Source organism: Lygodium microphyllum, chromosome 9 (genome assembly GCF_053477565.2).
Source record: "Lygodium microphyllum isolate KBCC chromosome 9, Lygodium_microphyllum_v1.1.10, whole genome shotgun sequence".
NCBI classification, from domain to species: Eukaryota; Viridiplantae; Streptophyta; class Polypodiopsida; order Schizaeales; family Lygodiaceae; genus Lygodium; species Lygodium microphyllum.
The window spans coordinates 87,403,144-87,424,519 of record NC_141143.1 but is presented as its reverse complement, the minus strand read 5'-3'; the positions used below and the strand labels follow the sequence as shown (position 1 = coordinate 87,424,519).

General features: G+C 40.7%; 1 long non-coding RNA gene across 1 annotated transcript in view; it reads right to left on the bottom strand.

Annotated features, from left to right (window-relative positions):
- LOC148031264 (uncharacterized) overlaps positions 1 to 21,111 on the bottom strand; it is a 145,665-nt gene extending 124,554 nt beyond the window's left edge. Inside the window, exon 1 of the long non-coding RNA XR_015691985.1 lies at positions 21,015 to 21,111. This is a non-coding gene — a long non-coding RNA (uncharacterized LOC148031264). The remainder of the gene's footprint in view (positions 1 to 21,014) is intronic.
- Positions 21,112 to 21,376: the final 265 nt, after the last annotated feature.

Below are 21,376 nucleotides of genomic sequence, written 5' to 3'. Positions count from 1 at the left end.
TCTGGTACTTGGCGAGCCACCTCTCCATGGAGGCATTGTGAAACATACAAAAGCGATTCACCTTCTCTTCCATTGAGGCATCCATTCTTTTTTCTATCCCATTTCCAACCACCACATCTCTAGTCAGTCTATCATCGTCCTTCAGTAACCATAGCATTTCATTGTCAGGTTTCACCGTTGGTAGCCATTGTGAAATATGCACTAGCGCCTTAGACACCAACCAACCTTTGGCCATGCTACCTTCTGGCCCAGCTCGTTGTCGCACAAAGCCTTTCACGATTTTCATGAAGTGCTCCAGGAAGAACATCCATCGCGTATGGACAGGTCCAGCAATCTCCACTTCGTCCACAAGATGCACAAGAAGGTGGATTTGTATTGTGAGCATGCTAGTGAGCAAGTATTTCTCAAAGAGACAGACCGTCTCCACTGCTCCCCACCTCACAGATTCAATAGAGGACATCTTAATCTCTTTCTGTGAGATCCATTGCACCAAATTCAACAACTTATAAATGGCCCCGCGAATTTCTGGAGTAAGGCATTCTGCAATCGCGATCAGTAGTACAAACTTCCACAAACGAGAAAGCATTATGAATAATGGCCACATTCCAAATAGCAAAATTCCCACGCTAATTACAATCCATTCATAGCACAAACCTGATATATCTTATCCCAATCATAGGATTTTAGCCCCGACAATTGGTTGTCTTTAGAAAATGCGGACCTAAGAGAACGCATCATACCCGTCGGAGTGCGGATAGACTTGATTACTTGCTTCACAATGCACTCTTCTTTAGTGGACAAAACCCAAGGAGCACGAGGAAGCTGCACGCGACCATCAGCACTTGACTATGGCCAAAGCACCTCCATCTTATCTACCTCCTTCAAATCCATTCGTGCCCCTATAGTGTCTCTCTTTCCTGTGATATGGTCCCATAGCAAGCTGCCCACATTCTTGAAAATATGCATGGGATCCAACAAGTGGTTGACCTGTAACTGGGTCCAATATGGCAACTCGTAGAAAACTGAGAACCGCCGCATTCCATTTGGATGTGATTCCACGTGAACCATTTTCAGCTCGTACCAGCTTGTGGAGTTCATACGTGTTGGAGGTCGTCCAAGGAAACCTTCCTTGAGTTCATGATCCTCCGGCAAGAAAGCAGCATGTCCTTGATATACCATCTTCTTCATGGTTCATGACCTTCGGGAGTCTAACTGTGGCCCACACAATGGACATGCATGATAACCTGAGGTAACTAGACATGTTCCAACACCACAACCTAGTGAATACTTGATTGAATGAGATAAAATATAGATATTACTAGCAAGAATGGAGGCTTGCTCACCTGAGCACTCTCCCAATCCCAGAAAGTCATGCATCGTCCACATGAGAATGGCTCGAATATTGGCTGACCGCCGACCATCGCGCCTGCTCATATCTTGCATAGTGACCCCCTCCTCCCACAAAATATTAAGCTCATCGACTAATGAACGAAGATACATGTCCATATTTTTTACTTTGTAGCGGCCTGGGACGAGCAAGCTAAGGATAAGATGTCCTTTCTTCATAGAAAGCCATGGAAGGATGTTGTAGTTGACAAGGACTATAGGCCACACACTGTAAGAAGTTGAGCGCAGACCGAATGGGTTCACGCCATCCATTGCGAGACCGAGCTGAAGATTCCTTGGCTCTCGCGCAAAGCCTAGGAAGGTAGAGTCAATGTGGCTCCATGCGCACGAATCCGCTGATATTCATTGAACTCCATCCGTGGACCTATTCTGTGCATGCCAGGTTGTCAAGCTCGCCATGCCAGACATACGAAACATGTGGTTTATGCAGGGGATGAGCGGAAAGTGTCTGAGAACTTTTTGAGGGATGGTTTTCCCTTGCAAGTCCTGTCAATATCTGTGAGCACCACACTTTGGACATGTCTCCATAGTCTCGTATTCTCCTCGAAACAATATGCAATTGTTGATATATGCATGGATGTTATTGTAGTCCATGCCAAGCTTTCGTAAAACATGTTGTGCATCATCACGAGACTCGGGCATGGTATTTGCAGGTGGTAATATATGATATTTCAATAACCTGAAAAAAATCATAAAACACATTGAAAAATCACAATTTTTTGTAATAATAGTGTCAAAAAAAAAATCAATGAAGCCTATGTGCAAGGTACCTGAACAACTCAGTCACACTCGTATCGCTCCACCCGTATTTTGCTTGCACACTTAAGAGTGCAAGCAGTGTCTTCAACCGAGATACTCGGTACCCATCATATAATGGTATGGATGCTTCCTCTCTAAGCAGATCAGAAGTCTCGACATCCATAGGAATCAATTCATCGATCATTGCCTCCATCTCAAGCTCCAAGATTGTAGGTAGGTCTGGAAAGTTGTCTGTCTCTTGTGGCATTGACGGTATAGATTGGCCTTGCGAGTGGTGGATTTGCTCCTGCAATCCATCCATCGCACACCCACGAACTCTTCTAATTGGCCGCAAAGGGTGCACTCCCCCTTGGGATGAGACATCACCTCCATGGATAGAAAATTTTCCAGCAAGACCCAATCTTATTGTATATGGTATTCAATTAGCTTGCGAGTACAATGCATGATTGATATTAACTTCAAATTACCGTTTGCTGAAAATCCGCAATCGTGTGATCAATGATCTCAGATTGAAACTTGCCAAATCGTCGTACGTGTTCTATAGACAATTGGCATTTTCATCTAATTGCCAACTTGCATTGAGAGTAAGGACATGGGACATGCTGATTAAGATACGCCTCACGATCTTGAACAACAAGACCTTCTTCGTTTTCCATCTTGTCTACATTATAACAAACAATTTAATGACTTGTAATACAATTCGGGAAAACGAGGCTCAAATGGATAGCTTTATGGAGATGTATGTCAAGTTGCAAGTTGACCATAAGCTCTTTCTTAAGAAGTTTTAGCCTCTCCAAGAGGTTGAGAAGCAAATTCTGAAAAACATTGAGGTTGATATTAATGCATCCATGGTGTTGAAATCTAAACTTCAAGATATAAGAAATGCTTTACTGATTGATGTAAAAAATGCATGGGACATAGTAGTTGAGAGATTTATTGATGTTATATCTCGGCTATATACCATCCTCAAGGATTTGTCCCGGTAGATAATTATTCATTATTGTAGAAAAAAAAGCATTTTTCTCATAAGGTTCATGAGTTGAAGACTAAATGTTTGGACTTAACTAAAAGATTGGATAATGCCTTAGATGCTAAAAGGAAAAGTGATGAAGATGTTACTTCATCATTGCAACAAAAAGATTGGTGACAAGGATGCCATGATTAATGAAGTTCTTCACGAGGTGAATATAGAGTTGAAGGGGATGGAACACGATTCTTCTTTGGGATCTAGTGGTGATCAGTAAATTATTGAGGTGTCTTCTTGTATGGCCATTATACCTTATATACCTAGCTACGGTCTCTAGGTTATGTACTTTGAGTATCTTAGAGGGGCTCTACTAGGATTACTTATACAACTGCACTAGAGGGCTTTGAGTATAAGTAATCCTAGTCAACAAAATTTATGAGTATGATTGAGGATCTCTTAGTCTAATAATAAATCAGTCTCAACAAAAAGCATCTTGGTAATGTGGTTTTTTTGTCCTAGGTCCATGTATAAAAATTAATGACATCTATGAAATTTATCAACTTTTATTGTAATGATTGGAAGACATCAAATGCAACAATGTAATACAAGGTTACCATATCAAAGACAATATCAAATAGTAAAAATGTTTGTGCCTGTGTGGGTGTGTGTGGGTGTGTACCATAGTTATAAAATTTATTCCAATCAATTATACTCATAGTCATAACATTTGAAGAAAATATCCTATGCTCAATTTAAGGGATTCTTCTTCTATGGCAATACTTTTGGGTTCATTTTGATGAAGTACCATAATGACCATTAGCTAGGGGATCATTTTCTTTTAGTCCTTCCGTTGACTAGTTGGCATGATTACTAATTTGTTATGCCTATAAAGTTAATACAAAAACAAGGAATTATGCATATCACAATTAGATCCCCTACTTGGACATTATGAAGGATATGACCAATTTTAAGCCATCTTAATACAAAAACAAGGAATTATGCATATCACAATTAGATCCCCTACTTGGACATTATGAAGGATATGACCAATTTTAAGAGTCACCAATGTATGTGGCCCATGGTAAAGCACATTGCATACCATTATCAATAAGTCTATTATCGTGCATCTTAAATCTCCTGATTAGACTTTATAAAGTGTATGGCCAATTTTTAGCCCTCTTAAGGAGTCGATGTAATGGTACCCATAAAAAAAGCAAAGTGCATACCATTACCATAATCATGGATATGTTATCGTTCCAATATATACACACATAGGTGGACTACATCTTGAGTAGACAAAAGCTATCCATTTGAGTAGACATACATCTCCATAAAGCTATCCATTTGAGTATACATCTCTTTCTCTTTCTCTCCCTCTCTCATTTCCTCCCCCTCTCTCTCCCTCTCCCTCTCTTTCTCTCTCCTTTCCTCTCTCTCTCACAATATATCCTAACACTCTCCAAAAGCAAAAGGGAGAGGGAGAGAGAGAATGCACTCTCCCTCTCCCTCTCTTTCTCTTTCTCTCCCTCTCTCATTTCCTCCCCCTCCCTCTCCCTCTCCCTCTCTTTCTCTTTCTCTTTCTCCCTCTCTCTCTCTCTCTTTCTCTCCCTCCCTCTCCCTCTCCCTCTCTTTCTCTCTCATTTCCTCTCCCTCTCACAATATATCCTAACACTCTCCAAAAGCAAAAGGGAGAGGGAGAGAGAGAATTCACTCTCCCTCCCTCTCCCTCTCCCTCTCCCTCTCCCTCTCCCTCTCTTTCTCTTTCTCTCCCTCTCTCATTTCCTCCCCCTCCCTCTCCCTCTCCCTCTCTTTCTCTTTCTCTTTCTCTTTCTCTTTCTCTTTCTCTTTCTCTCTCTTTCCCTCCCTCCCTCTCCCTCTCCCTCTCTTTCTCGTACCACATCCTGCATCCAGGAGGGATCACCTGCTATTAGCGACTTCGACGACTACTACTACATCCCAGGATAGTATATCTCCCTGCATCTGTTACATATACACATCGCACCACTTTATCACAGCCGACAGTTGTTCCCCTATCACAGCCGACATTTGTTCCCCTTTTGTAGCCATTATCTGGAGTACCAGAGCTACATACGCACATACACATACACGACACTTATCACACTCACAGCACCGTATTTTCAGTTTCCAATTTTTAGCTTTTCATTGAGCACTTTTATTTTGGATAGCTAGACCTCATTAGTTGTATCACAGTTTGTCTCATAGGCTAGTTTTGGTCTTTAGAAGACGTTAATATAACTTTCTTTCTTTCTTTCTCTCATTTCCTCTCCTAAACAAGCAAAAGAGAAAGTGATTTAAACCTTAAACAAGCAAAAGAAGGAGAGAGAGAGACTCACCGATGAAATATGGCAACTGCGGGGCGGCTCCTCTTCGCGATGAAGGCTCCTCCTCTCCTTCGCGAACAACGGCGGCGGCGGCAATTCTTCTTCCTCTCCTTCTCTCACGATGGTCGCTCTCTCCCTTGCTCTCGCTCTCAAAACACAAAACGCAAAAATGTGAAATAAATCCACACTCGATTTCGGTCTGTTTTTTTTCCATGTGGAGCGTCGCTATTTGCGTTGCAAAAAAGCGACGCAAATAGCGATGCAAATAGCGACGCAAATAGCGACGCCACTACCTACATCGCTACTCGCTGTCGCTATAAGCTTAAATCCTTATAGTGCTCGGGCGTGTAAAAACGAGGAAGCTAAGAGTAGTTACCCAAGGAAAATAAGGCATCGGCCTCAGATCTTGTCTTGGTAACTAAGAACCTACCAAGCCTTCACAAGGTGACACTTAATCCTTTTATAATGCTCACTTTTATTTTTGCTCCAACATTCTCTTATTCTTAATTTTCGAGCTAGATGCCACAAGAAGACAAGGTATCGGCCTCGGGTCTAACTTCTCCCCAGGAACCTACCAGGCCTTTGCAAGGTGATAAACAATTGCTCAAGGACTTTTCTTTCTTTCTTTTTCTATATTTTATAGAGGTTAAAACCCCTTTTTACACACCTCCGTATATTCATAGATTTTCTCTCATATATTTAGGGTTTTGCTTCTTTATATCATCATTTTAGTAGGCTTCTCTAACTACCTCACACTAACATGACCTCCTAGAATGACTGCCTAGTAGGTTAGTAGAATAGGGTCACTGGAACTTCCTTAAGAAACAGGTCTTTCAATGCCTAACAATGCCTTTCCAGGAGGCAATGATTACTCAAACCTCCCATAGACATACATAACCTAAACCTGGGATGTCTTGCCTTGATTGTTGGTCCCCAACAAACAAAAAGAAAGTATCCCCTTACACATGTATTGTTATTTGCTTAAGGAAAAAAGAAACTCAAAAAGGGGAGGAAACCACCTGGAATGGCCATAAGAAGCTCTTACGTAACAAAGGCTTCCTCCAGTGACTTCATCAACCTGTATGATGTAATCCTTGGGGGGTTCACTATATATATATTCTCTATATAACGTGCGTTCATGGCCTATTTATAAATATCCTAATCTATGATTTTTTCTTGAATAAAACGCAACCCTTATCTATTCAATTTTTAAGTAACCCCTTTATATGATACCCTTCTGTATGTAAATCCAAACCTCCCCTATTCATAATTATGATAGTCAAAATTCAACATATTGAGAGGATGAACTGATGGCTCCATCCCACCTTCATCATTAAAGACTACAAAGACGCTCGTCAAAATCTGCAAATAGTGATGATGACAGAAGACCTTAATCTCCCAAACAAATGTCTCGTCATCATCTTGCTCAGTCACTTTATAGCCTTTACTCCACCAAATGAGCTTTCCCTGATGATATCGCTTCTCTAAGTATAGGTGGTCCAAATAAGGGATCAGTCGACCCATCAAACTCTATCGTTGTTTCCTTGCAGATGTCTGATTAATCACGCATAGACGTGCAAGGCACTTATGTCATTAGCATAGTTAGAAATAATAAGGATTAATCTTATTATGATTAATCTTATTCTTAAACTCCACACCCTCAAGATATGCCAATAATGATGTGAATTTGTGGATTTATTCTTATACTGATCCTAACAATCCTATAAGGACCATCCCATTTGGACTCAACCTTTCCTGGATATAATTCTCTACATGCATCATAGTACAACACTAGTTCTCCTTTCTTGAAAGTGTATTTTTTTGCTTTTAGGTCATGGAGCTGCTTCATCCAATGCTTGGTTATCCCCTCATATAGGAAGCTCTGCAATCTAATCTCATCAAGGTGTGCCAAAGTTGTAAAGCGCTCCAAGAGGGCATCCCCATCACCCAAAGAATGATTGATCACTAATCTTATCGTCGGCAACTCAATCTCTAGAGGTAGGACACACTCCTCTCCATATAATAACTTGAATGGGGTGTGGCCAGTAGCTCGTTTGAACGTCTTATTGTATGCCCACATTGCCACGTACAACTTTTTGTTCCAGTCTCGTTTCTTTTCTGATACTACCTTAGACAGAATGCCCACAAGCTGCTTGTTGGTACTCTCGACCTGCCCATTGGCTTGTGAGCTATAGGGGGTTGTTTTATTGTGCTTGATGTGCCAAGCCTCAATCAAGATTTTTATCACTTTGTTCAGAAAATGCATCCCCGATTCGATATTATTTCTTTTGGCGGGCCAAATCGACATACTATTTGCTCTAATAGGAAACTGGCGGTTTCCTCTGCATCACCTTTCCGTATTGCATGTGCTTCCGACCACTTAGTAAAATAATCAGTCGCTATGATAATATATCTTTTCTATGCAGTGGACGATGGAGTAATAGGGCCCACCAAGTTGATCCCCCACTTCTCGAACAGAAGGATCGCCATAATAGGAGTGAGTGGTTGCTCCCTATTCTCTCAGCTATCATGTCATTGATAGATGTCGCATCTTTTAACGTACTCGAATGCATCCTACAAGATGTCTGGCCACCAATATCCCATCCTCAAGGCTTTTTGTGCAGTTAGTCGCCCAGAAAAATGACCTCCACAAGCAGAGTCATGGCACTCTTCTAGGATGAAAGGGACCTCGTCAAGCATTATGTATTGGCGGTAGATATTGTCTACCCCTTACCGATACAACGTGCCTGCGATTACTATGAATTTTAAATCTTGCTGCTTGATCTTTCACTTTTCTAACTTCGATAGACCAGCTCCAGTCTTTCACATCAACAAATAATGCATTATTTTCACATACTAGGAGGGAATAGATGCCGTGTCAATCTTGAACAATGAGTCCTAGTCACTACCCTTAGCCAGAGCTTCCTTTGGCTCCCGAAAGTCCACAAGGTACTCTACGATACTCTGCAACTTGAGTGGCTTGCTATTAACCTCATAATCAAACCCGTGCAAAGTGATTAACCACTTTGCCAAATGGTCAAGGGCGGTTGTAGCTTATTCATCAGCAGTCGTAGCCCTTCCGCCTTTGTATAAAGGACAACCTTCTCATAAAGGACGTAGTGCCTGAACTTTTAAGTTGCAAAGACCATCACAAGGCACAAATTTTCCATATAAGTATAATTCATTTTGGATACACCCAGCTTCCGACTAGCAAAAGTAATCAGGTGATACCACTTCTCTTCCCACATCTGCGCTAAATAGCAACTAATGCTATGCATGGTAGCTGCTGAAAAGATATAAAAAATCTTGCCCCTCTTCGGTGCTTTTAGGACAGGTGCTCTTGTGAGTTCCTACTTTACATCCTTGAAAGCCACCTTACAAGGGTCACTCCACATAAACAAACAGTTGAAGGATAACATATTTTTCAATGGAACGTTCTTTCTACCAAAGTGTTTATGAACCGTCGATAATATCCAACTGATGAAAGAAAGATATGGACTTCTTTGGGGATGCATGGTGGACCCATGGTGACTATAGCTTTGATTTTTTTAGGATCCGTCACAATCCATACCGAGCTAACTACATGGCCCAGCAGGAGCCCATAAGGTACGCCAAAAATGCACTTCCTTGGATTGAGAGCTATGCAAAACTATTTGCATTGCTCAAAAAAATTTCGTAAAATAATCAACTGCCTTTCTCTCACGTTGACTATCCCTAAATCGTCAATAAATACCTTCACCTTCTTAGGGGAAATGTTAGCAAAGGTCTTACTAGGAGTTTGTTGCCAAGAACTAAGCGCATTGCATAGACCAAATTCCATCACATGATACGCAAAGGTCTTGAAGACTGTTATAAACATCATTTTGAGCTTATCCTCTTTTTTGCAATCGCCATCTGATTATAGCCTGCAAAATAGTCCATGAATGAATATATCTCCCTACCTGCCAACTGATCTAGAATCTGGTCGATAAAGGGTAGTGGGTAGTAATCCTTAATTGTTTGCTTCTTCAACTCTCAAAAGTCCACACACATATGGATTTGATTATTTTTCTTCTTCCTAATCACTACTGGTTAACACCATTCAATGTGCTGCACAGGGAAGATGAAACCCGCTTTCCATAATTTCTGTAACTCCTCGAACAGCCCATCCCGCAACTCAAATGGCATACGCGTGACTTTCTATTGCACAGGACGACTTCTTTCCTTCAACGGAATTGTATGGACAGCGAGGCTAGGAGGAATGCCTCTAAGTTAATAGTAACTCTAAGCAAAAATATCGTGGAACTCTTGGATCACAGTGACATAATCCTCCCGTTCCTTCGCACTAAGCATAGACCCTAGCTTTATTGGCCGCTCATCATTTGGCGTACCAAGGTCTAGCTCCATAACTTCTATATCCCTTATTATATCTTGAGCTTCTAATGGCTCGTTTAGTGTTAATTGATAGACATCTTCTGTGGTTGATCCCTCTTTGGATTCCTCAGCCGATGACGTCTCACTTGCAGACACATCTTCCATTGTCTCTAACTCTATAGAAGATAGGGGAACTCGCTCACTTTGAGGTGATTCAGGATTTGCATTGACTACCACACGTCTAGCACCTCTACCAAATATCAATCTACTAGCACGTATATCTACTTGAGAGTCTTCTTGCAAAATCCAAGGTCAACCAAGCAATACTTGGTAACTCGAATGCCCTGCAAATCGGATTACCCTAAAGTCCAACATGCATTCTACATTGGCAACTATCACATGGACTTTAGTAATGCAGCTCTCTAGATGTCTCAGACTATCGTCAGTCATTCTAAGGATCGTGGAGGCATCTTTCTGAATCACAAGGCCCAACCTCTCCATCAACTCAGAACTCATGATATTAACTGAGGATCTAGTGTCAACAATAGCATTATCCACTAAAATCCCATCAACATAGGCCGAACCCTTGGGCAATGCTTTTTGGCATGTTCAAACCAGTCATCCCCTACCCGTGCTATTTCCAAGGGTTCTACAATATAACCCATACGCAAGATCTTTTTAAATTCTTGGTGTACTCCTGGCGATAGCTTGATTAGTTGCAAGAGATTCACGTCTGGTTTAACATCACAAAGGGAGCTAGCTAAATCAAAATCATGATACTTTGTTAAATCTCACTTCTCGTGTCAAACTATCTGCTCTTTTGAATGTTGTACCAGATTTATTGCCTCTTTTTTAACTCTCACCTTCTTTCTTGATAGCTCTTTATCTCTCTTGGCGTCAGCCTTACTCTCTATGGGCTTCAGAGGTCCCCCTTCCTTGTCAGGATTTAGAACTTGCATTCCTTTATCATCTTGCCTAGGGTTTCCGTCGACAGATTTTACATAATCTTTGTCGCCTTCTCTATTTTTTGACCCTCTTGTTACAACATGTAGGCTAGAAGCTTCAGTGCCATTAACCTGCAAAAGGTTTAGCCATGGTATTTTTTGTAAAGATTTTTTGGCAATATATCTTTTGGCTATGCCCTTTACCTTCTTTGTTGACCATCAACCCTTGCTTTATCTTGTCTACAAAACCTAACCTTGTGTACTAGATGCCCTCGATGGTTACTTATGCTTTTAGAGTTTTACTTTTCTATGGCTGTACACAAGGGGAAGCAACACTACATGGTAGATCACATGTCCCAGATACCCACAGGAGAGGCTGTTAGAGAAGGCATTATAGAGATGACCTACCCGATGCACATCTTTTTAGCATGTCCAATGATAAGGATTTATTCAGAGCTGATATGACACCTTATTGGGCTAACGACATAGTCTAGATCCTAGAGCAGGGACTACTAGAGAGAGTATTGAGAAGGCAAGGCTAAGGCTCCTTATCCTTAAAATTTGACCCTATCAATTGATGGATGATCAAATCTATATGTTAGGGTGCGATGGCCTATTGTGGAGATGTGTATGTGAGAATGAAATCCATGATGTGCTAACTGAAGTGCATGGTGGAATTGTTGGAGGATACTTTAGCAGAGATACTATGGCTCGCAAGGTGCTACAATTTCAATTGTGGTGGCCCACCCTATTCTACGATACTACTAAATTCATAAAGCATTGTGACGAGTGTCAAATAACCAAGGTTCCTATTTGTAAGGACATGATGGAGTTAACCCTAGTCATAGCACGCCAACCATTTGAAAAACGGGGCATTGACTTCATTGGACCAACTAGTCCTGCAACACAATACTCCCAAGCCAAGTACATCATTCTAGCAATGGACAACTTTCCAAAATGGGTCAAAGCTTGAGCCACGAGAATGAATGATTCTAGAACCATGGCTAAGTTCCTTTGTGAGCAAGTGATCTCATGATTTGGCTGCCCCATCAAACTAGTAAGTGACCAAGACACTCATTTCCTTTATGAAGTGATTGCCCGCTTGCTTTCCACCCTCTTGATCATCCATAGGAAATCATCACCCTACTAACAATTAGATGGACTCCATGAACAAGATCCTAGGGAATTTCCTAACTAAGGTAGTCTCTGCCTCGTGTAGCGACTGGGATAACAAATGCATGGTAGCACTATGGGCCTATAGGATAGCCTATAAGATGACACTCAGGCAGACAGCCTTCAAGATGACTATGGAATGGAAGCGATTCTCCTAATAGAGTTTTTCGTTCCTAGCTTGAGAATATCAGTACAAGAGCGATGGGATGAGAAAGAAGCATGGACCAAATGCTTAGTAGCATTGGAATATCTCTTTGAGACATGACTCCTAACTACTCTTGTGCTAATCTGTGAGAAGGCAAGATGCAAGAGTTGGTTTGACAAGCATGTCAAACAACATGACTTTGAGCAAGAAGACCTTGTATTGCTATACTCAGTGAAGGGCCACAAGAAGAAGATAAAACTTAGAGGATTAGGGACTTTCAGAGTCTGCAATATCAGGGAAACAAGCAATGTAGAGCTCAAGACCTTAAAGGAGAGAGCATAGGATTCTTTGATGACAATCATCTTAAGAAGTACTACCCCCCAACCTATCCATTGCACAAACCACCAATGCTGTAGCCACCTATCAATGTAAGAGTAGCCACCATCACAGAAATCAAGGATACATATGAGGAGGCAGTAGAACTAGCTTATTTACGAATCACTATTGCTACTCAAAAGCCATACACTTTTGATGTGCTCATTGATGAGGGATATGACTTCAATTTCATTACTCACAAGCATTGGACTCTTATTGGTCAGCCCCAACTCTAACCCACGGATGTTAATCTCAACCCATTTGGGGGACAATCCTACCCTCTACTAGGAAAGTGCCAAGTGGTGGTCTCTATCAAGACTGAAAGCCTACCCATGATTTTCTATGTGGTACTTAACACCAAGGCCGTAGGTAAAGAATCCGTGATAGGATGCACTTTCAAGAAGCACGCACATTGACATGTTGACTCTAAGACTCCTAGTGCATTCACCTTGCCATTAGCAATGTGAGGATAGTAATGGCTTTTAGCAAGGGCAGTGTGGCTCCATCCAAGCCCCTAGTGCCACCGATAGTAGTACCTAACGCAAATTCTAAGGGGGGGTCATGACTTGCCCCACCCTACCAAGACACTGACCAATCGCAGCCCGAGGGAAATGCCACCACCAAGATTATTAAAAAAATAGCTAAAATGGGTACCTAAACGACAATCACACCATAAAGAGCTGATCCACATGGAGCCATAACTCCCGAACATTACGTCCTAAGTGTAAGAGACACAGTTGTCATTCTAGAACTTGATGAACAATCAAGCCACGATGCCTATAGCGCTACTACGTGCACAAGGCTACTATGAGGGCAACAACTGGATTTGGGTGCTAATACCAAGTGTAGTACACGTGCCTTATAGCCATTTGCTATTACTAGTGAGCCACCTAAACCTACTAAATCTCTTGAGCCAAAAATCAAAAGTGTTGAACCTCAATAGGTCTATCGACCAAAATCACAACACCAACTGTCCCTAAACTGACTCAACCTAATGCTGCTAGTGTCCCGATGGCTTCACAACTAGCAAGTAGTAAAACATCTGAGACCAAAATCACGCTCCTCATGCAAGTGCCCACATCCTATGGATAAGTTGAAGCGGGCAACACCACTTGTTGAGCTATCCAGGCTGTTAGAAGATAGGCATATGTACCCACTGTAAGCAAGGGTGTATGAGGGCAGATGGGTGTGAATAGCCTTAGGGACAGGGAAAACCCTAACCCTAGCTTAGTAGAGGCTATATAAATAGCCTATGGGTCAATAGCATGTGTGGGAGAGTGTACCCAAGTTGTACTTGTAAGAAACTTAGTAAACAAGATATTGTTATTGTACTTTGAGCTCTCTTCTCCCTCTTTTGCACACATTCAAATGCTGCAAATCTATTTTCTCACATGGTATCAGAGCCTCCTCTGATCCCCTCAGCTTCCTCAAATCTCAGCTCCACTAAGTGCACAAAAGAACTCTATCTTTCATTCATCTTCTTCACCTTCATAGCTTGTTTTTTGAACCCCCTAACCTTGGTGGACTTGCTGCAAGTAAAGGAGGGCATTTCAGCTCCTGCCATCTTCTACAACCTTCTCTCCACCTCAGGGCATAGCTGTGTGATACTTCAAAATGTGACATTGGGCATCAACAAGCACGGCATTGCGTTCTATGTTAGAACGGCACAGTTTTGGGCAGGCGGCCAGTTCGTACTGTAGTGTGGGTTGTGGGAGACTCAATGAAGGCGACCACCATAGGGCTTTTGTAGCCCCCCTAGTGGGTCATTTCCTCCTAAGAGGGCTCTGGGACATTTGACCTCTATTGGCTACTAGAAGCCAAGGCCTAACTGACAGTTTCCTGGCAGCCATAGCCAGGAAGCTTCAAGCTTCTTCAACTTTCAAATTTCCTTCAACTTTGTCTCTCCATTGTCACTCTCCTCATGAGCAATGGTTACCTAGATGTAGAGATGTAGATTTAGTCTTTCTCTCTCTCCTCCAAGAGACTATTCGTGCAGGCAAAAAAGAAAGAGAACAATGGGATGAAGAATGGTTTGTCTGTTGACATGTATCAGATTGTTGCAAGATCAAGATGATGCTGAGAAGTGATGTCAAGTGATGTATAGAGATTGACCGATGGCTATCCATGCATTCAATTTCCATGACCCGAAACAAACAATTTAGTAGTATGTCCATTTTATGAAGAAAATTTGCTTGTTTTTTATAGTTTATGGTTCAAATGAAGTGCATATGGTAAGAAAATTTATATGAACCTTATTTGACATGTCTTTAAGGGGTGGAGTGATAATATACAAAGCCCATACTTAAATGTGATCTTTATTAATAATTTGAAGCTCGAAATGCAGTATTTAAGTGAAAAAATAAGGGTTTCTTTTATTTCGAGTGAAAAAAAATGTTTTAATGGAATGAAATAAAAGATAGTGATGAATCTTAGTAATCCTAATTAGGTTGAATCATAAAATTAGAAAATAATAGCAATTTATTAATAAATAAATCAAAGAAAGAAAAAGGAAAAAAATAGATTTTATACATCAAAAATTTACAAAAAAGTACAAATGTGCTTGTGGATGTATGGTTGGACTAAAGCCCCATTTTCTTGCCATAGTTTGTGATTTATTGCTTTTGAAATAAGAAAACGACATGAAAACATTCTCTACACCTCACACTGCAAGCATAACATTAAATGGTAGGGAGAGAAGGGGTTATGAGTATTGTATATAGGCTGAAATATGAATTTTATGATGCACTTTATATATATGACACATTTATTTTGAAAGTTAAAGGGTTTAATAGCATGAGTATACTCGGTGTTATTCCCTAATGCAACAACAAACCAAATGTGTTAATATGGAAAGCATGAAGAGAATTGTGTTTGTGCAGTAACACAATGTTGTTTTAAATAAATAAAATGGTTAAGCACAACAAATCATCCACTCTTCCATTGCATTCATTACATGGTATTGGAAATATATATCCTAGAAGCATAGCACTTGCTTTATGAACATTGACCCACGTTGAGGGTGAGGAGTCCCAAGCTGTAAGGTTAGTGATCCATTTCCTTTGGGGGACTTATTTAGTGAGGATTGTACTTTATCTCTAGGAATGATTGATTAAAAGAGAGGACTGTGTATCATACATGTTATATGCTTGAACGGTGCATCTTGGGGTCAATCCTCAAGGTGTACGAGAGCCATAGTAGCATGTGACAATTAGCCAAGGGGTGTTCCTTATGTATGTGTTGTGAGGTGCTAGACACCGATCTATTTGGATACTCCATGTGAGGATTTGGGAAGGAATTTATTGGACTATAAATTATACAAATACGTGTTTAAGTTAGATCAGTGTGAGTAGCCTCCAGATGCTCCTGGCCACGAGGCCGTGAGGTGTTTTGGTTGAGCATAGAGGCTCGACTAGATCCTTCAAGTGTCGAGTCCAGTTTTGGTTAGTTTTGGTCCCGACACTTTGTGGTTGGAAATTAGAACTATGACAGTAAGGAACAAAATGTCTTTTTTAGGTTGTGGTTGTTGTTGAAGGAACCAGATGGATGAAATTGTTGAGTATGAAGCATTTGGGTCATAGATTGGAATTGTTTCTCAGCATTAGGGGTATAAGAGATAGCTTTATAAATATAAGTATATTTAAGGAAAATTAGTTTATCTTAAATTCCGATCTTCATTTTTGCATTGCAACACGTGCTTGGAAACTTCCTCAAGCATGCACAACAGTAAAAGTCTTTGTCAAAATCTTTCGGTGTAGATAGAAATATATCACCTTCTTGTCAAGACAAATTGGACCAATTATGTCTAGCATAAATATAGAACTAAAATAGAAGAAAAATATACTTTAACTTTGTTTTGAAAAGTAGCCCATGTTCTCGAATGATTGGTTGCACACTTGATTTTATTCTTCTCAAGAAAATCTTCTTTGTTAAAGTAATCATCAAACTAGCTCAACCAAGACAAAATAAATTTTCCATATTTTTTTCATCAAATTTAGTAAAGTAGAAAAACTTATAGCTTATTTTTTATCATTTTTGGTTTGTTGAGCATTGAAAACACTCTTCAAGATTTGAGCAATCCGATCATCTTCATCTTTACTTTGTTAATGTTGAACTAACATGATAAAAAGTGGAGATTCTATATTTTTCATGTTTACTTTGTTAATGTTGGAAGGAACTAACATGATCAAAATAAGTTATGGTGCAAGAAATAGATTAGGAGAAAACTCACTACACAAAAATAGGTCTCAGAAAATCCTATAGAGTAGATGGAATATGTCGTGTACAAATAGCCTCTTCAAAAACCTACTAAATAAACAACTGCATGTAGGTAGAGATACATCTAAATTCCTACGTAGAAATAAGGACCTAAATAGTTGTGGCTTTGCAATGAAGAAGCCTAGCACAAAAACAAGGACTTATGCTTATAGCTATTTGTAAGTTAATTGGTGAGTAAGAGAAAGGGGGGATTAATTATGGCCCTTTCCCTTGGTCAAATTGAAATGACCGCCCAATTTCAATTTCAAAAGCTTCAAGCTTAATAAAACTTATAAGCTTTAAGCTTAATAAAGCTTAAGCAAACAAACGGTGGTGTTGATCTAGGAGTAAGGTGTAGGCAACGTCAGCCATTTGTTGATAAAGGAGGCCAAAACCGGGAAGTTGAAGGTAACTGCCGACGATTCTGGAGATATCATGGCAGTGAAAGCTAATCGGATGCAACTGATCAGTCTCTCTTTCTGCCTTAATTAAAACCATTAATAGAGGAAAAAACACTAATAAATGTGGTTTTAGTATTCCAATAGATAAAAGAAAAAGGGAATAAGTAATTTTGTGGGATCTATATATGCTATGGGCTAAAAAGTCATGTTTCTCAACAATGCCTTCTGTTATAAGATGCGAGATCTAGAGCATGACAGATGCTATGGTGGATGAAATATGAACATTAAGATCATGATGGCATGGACAAAGACAAGGACTTGACTTGTTACACAAGTGAGTTAGGTTCCAAGATAGAGACTTGGACTCATAAACACATTCTTGTATATAAGATTGATAATGACATTGTATTCATCTCATGTGAAAATGACAAGCAAGTACAATGCTTTATAGAAAATTCTAGGTAGCACATCCTCCTTCTGTGCTTATGGCTTTTTGGTCTTGAGCCTACACTGCTCCATACAAAGAGGCTAAGTAGGTGTGATTGCAGAAATCTCAAGACCGCTCCTCAATCACAACTAGAAGTACAAAGTGTGTAGAGGCTTTAGTGAGAGCAACACCTACAAAGTGTGGGCACACCATAAACATGGAAAAACACTATAGGCTATTACATAAATGGCTAAGTGTGGGTACCACAAACATGATGGACATCTAGAGGCTGTAACAAGGGCCCCACAAAGTATACACAGGTTGTAGTACAAGGCTACATGAGGAGTTTACAAGCTTATGTGAGAAGCATTAGGGCTAGGCAATACAAGGCTAAAAAAGTCTATCTGAATAGAAGGGTTGATGAGGTTTGTCCTTCTCCTGGTGGTCTTCTTCTTCTTCTTCTTCTTTTGCTCCATGTTCTTCTTCTTCTTCTTTAACAACAACTAGATAGGCCTTTTGGAATCTCTTTTTGGCATGGTGGAACTTCTCGGTGTGTTTGGTCATTTTTGCAAAAGTCACAGAAAGGCTGGTCCTTCTTGCCTTTGTACTTGTTGCTAGCATATAATGCTTGTTTATCTCTAGAGGTGCTTAGTTCTTCCTTAGTTTTTAGCTTATTTTCTTCCTCTAACAATGATGCCTAGATATCGACAAGCTCAGGGTTTGGCATATTGATTAGATTTGTTGACATATTATTATATTGAGGCAAACTTTTGAGTAGAACACCAATGCAAACATCTTCTTCCATTTTAATGCTGATTCCTGCAAGCAAGGTTAGAAGGCCTTCCATGTAATTTAGATGTGTGGCAAGTGATGTGTTGGACTTCATTTCAAGCCTGAAAAGTTAAATCAAGAGACCATAATTTGATGACTTAGACTTAGACTATACAGCAAACAAAGTGTCAAGTCTCATCCATGTATCTTGTGAAGTATTGCAGTTATCCACATGGTGGATATAGCTATCATCTAGCTCTAGTTTGATCATGGTATGAGCCTTATAATCATTCTTTGCCAAGTGGTTGCAAGGTCCACATCACGAGGCTTGCATTTCCATCTTGTCAAGTTAAAAATACATTGGGGAATTTATCTCCTTGGACGATTTACAAGATGGGTTAGATGTATTTTTAACTTGACTATGTATTCTTTGCCAAGTGCATTTGGGTTTGCTTGCATTTCCAAGTTGCAAATCCTAAGCGCATATTGCATGGGTTTAAAAAGATGGAATTGTTTAAATGCATCCTTGATTGGCTGCGAAAAAGAAAAGCACATATGGCATTTAGGTAGTAGTTTTCTATTTGTGGATTCGTATGAGATAACCGTTGTCGTCCATTGGATGTTGTCCAAGTAGTCGCATTGCATGGAAATGAAACCATGAACTTGCATGTGTGTAATGTGTCCACCTCTTCCCTTGCAGGACACATCTTAGCAGCCCATCGGGAAGAGAGTCTAGAAAGTGCCGCCCGGCACTCCCACGAAATATTAGGGAGTTTGCGATCTAGCTCTTCCCAAGTCTGCCACATAGCGGAAGCATTCTGGCCGTTCCCACTTAGGACCGACCTGAATCAGGGTGTCCTCTAGTGATCAAATTCCTAGAGAGTGACTAGCGTCGAACCCCAGGCGAACTAATTTACGCAAAAATGTCAGGGTCGAAGCGGATTCATGCTGCACTTGGTTCAAGGAGAATGGGAAACGAGAGGGATGCAAAGCTCGACCTCTCTGTCTATAAGATATAGTCCCATTCCGTTCCCCTGAAACAACATAAATCGGGGTTCTAGTATCCTAGACTCTAGGTCAACGTTCCTTGCTATTCATTTCCTTCGAGAAAAGTTCCCTGCTATTGATTTCGTTTGAGAAAAGTTCCCGGCCAATCGGGACCACCCTTTCGTAGGACGTATTAGCTATATATGGTCTGTCTATATATAGTGCCCCAGGTCCCCTCTATATATTCCTATCATGTGTGCTCAGTTTGACACACTTCTGGGGTTCCACTTCCGGTGTCTCATATCTCTCTTCTCTCCTCTCTTCCTTTCGTCTCTCGTCTTCCTCGCAGTTTCCAACAACAACTAACACTTTTCCCCAGTGGATGGAGTTTTGATCAATAGAATTACTATGATTTTCATTGTTTACATTGTAGCTTGATTTCTTCCCTTCTTCACTTTCTTCCAAAAAGAGATAGTTTTAGTATAGTTCTTAACAAAGTTTGAGTGAATAGACATGTTTGCTCTTGAACTCCTTCAAAGGAGCATTGAGTAAAAAAAAATTGGGCCTAGCAAGAAACTATTTTGCGTAAGCAAATTTTATGCTTGCATAATGGGTTTGGATACATGAGAATATTGGGAATATGTAAATGGTAATCTATGCCCATTTATAATAATAACAATTTTGTTGGATTGATATATGAATCCATCTACTTAAACCTTAAGGATAGGCATTATATCTGGCTGAATCCCTTGGTTGTTCATCAAAACAAATAGGATTTGATGGGGTCAAGATTCATGGAGCCAACTGGTATTTGTTGGAGCAATTCATGATGGATGAGATTAATGACCGATCGGATGGGTATCTAAGTTTGGACTAGAGATGGTGGATGCAGCTATGGGCACCATTGGTGTGGAACATTCAACCATTTGCATGCCTCATTTACCTCATTCAACGAGGACACATATTCCATAGCAATGGCGCCCATGGCCACATCAACCACGTCGAGCTCAAACTTACATTGGTTCTCCATGGACCCTCCATATTCATCCAAATGATCATTAACCTCATCCTTCATGAATTGCTCTGACAGTTGGCTACACAAATCTTGACCCCCATCAAATCCTATTTGTTTTCATGAATGACAAGGGGTTTCATTCACATGTAATGCCACTCAATAAGGTCTAAGTAGATGCAGCTATAAATCAGCCCAACAAAATTGTTATTGTAAATTGGCATAGATTACCACTTACATTCTCATGTATCCAAGACCTCCTAATTACACACATGCGACCAAGTGGGCTTAAAGCTATAGACCTTTTTAGATGTATAATGATAAATGTGCCAAAGTCCCCACCTCCAAAAATGGCATTCTTGGCTGTGTCACAAAAATGTTGCACCACCGAAGGTATCTCATTCAACTCTAATTAGGGATATTGTTGGGAAAACTCTCCTAGCATACCGTTCAGCATCACACAAGGTGGGGGGCTCTTTATCTTCTTATTGGTAGATGACAATGGTGGATCGCCATTTGGCTGATAGGCTGTACATATAATGACAAGGTGGGGGGTTTTTTATCTTCTTATTGGTAGATGACAATGGCGGGTTGTCATGTGGTTGATAGGGTGCACATATGACAAAGAGCAGACGAATAGGCTTTCAGATTTGGAACTCAACATCAAAATTGAGAGAGAGAGAGAGAGAGAATCCACCCTGGGGCCTGGGGAGGTGTCGGAGATGGCAATGGACTCGGTACTGATGAGGAGGGTGGCCGCCGCCGGGGAGGCGCCGGCTACGATCGTCATAGGGAGATCATAAGATTATATTGTCGGGGGACTGGGGAGCGGCCCGCGGGGGTTTCTTCTGCTTTCTTCTTAGCGCTGCTCCATCATTTATTCATTGGAACTCGCGCACCATCCGGGAACTCGCGCAAGGAATCCACCACCCTTTCTTAGCATTCATTGCGAAGTTCGGGCCGCTTTATGTCTCTCTCAGCACGCGGCACGCCCGTCATAGATGAACAACCCGAGATTTTAATTTGAAGGGTCATACTTCATAGCAACAAGTGGTCTTG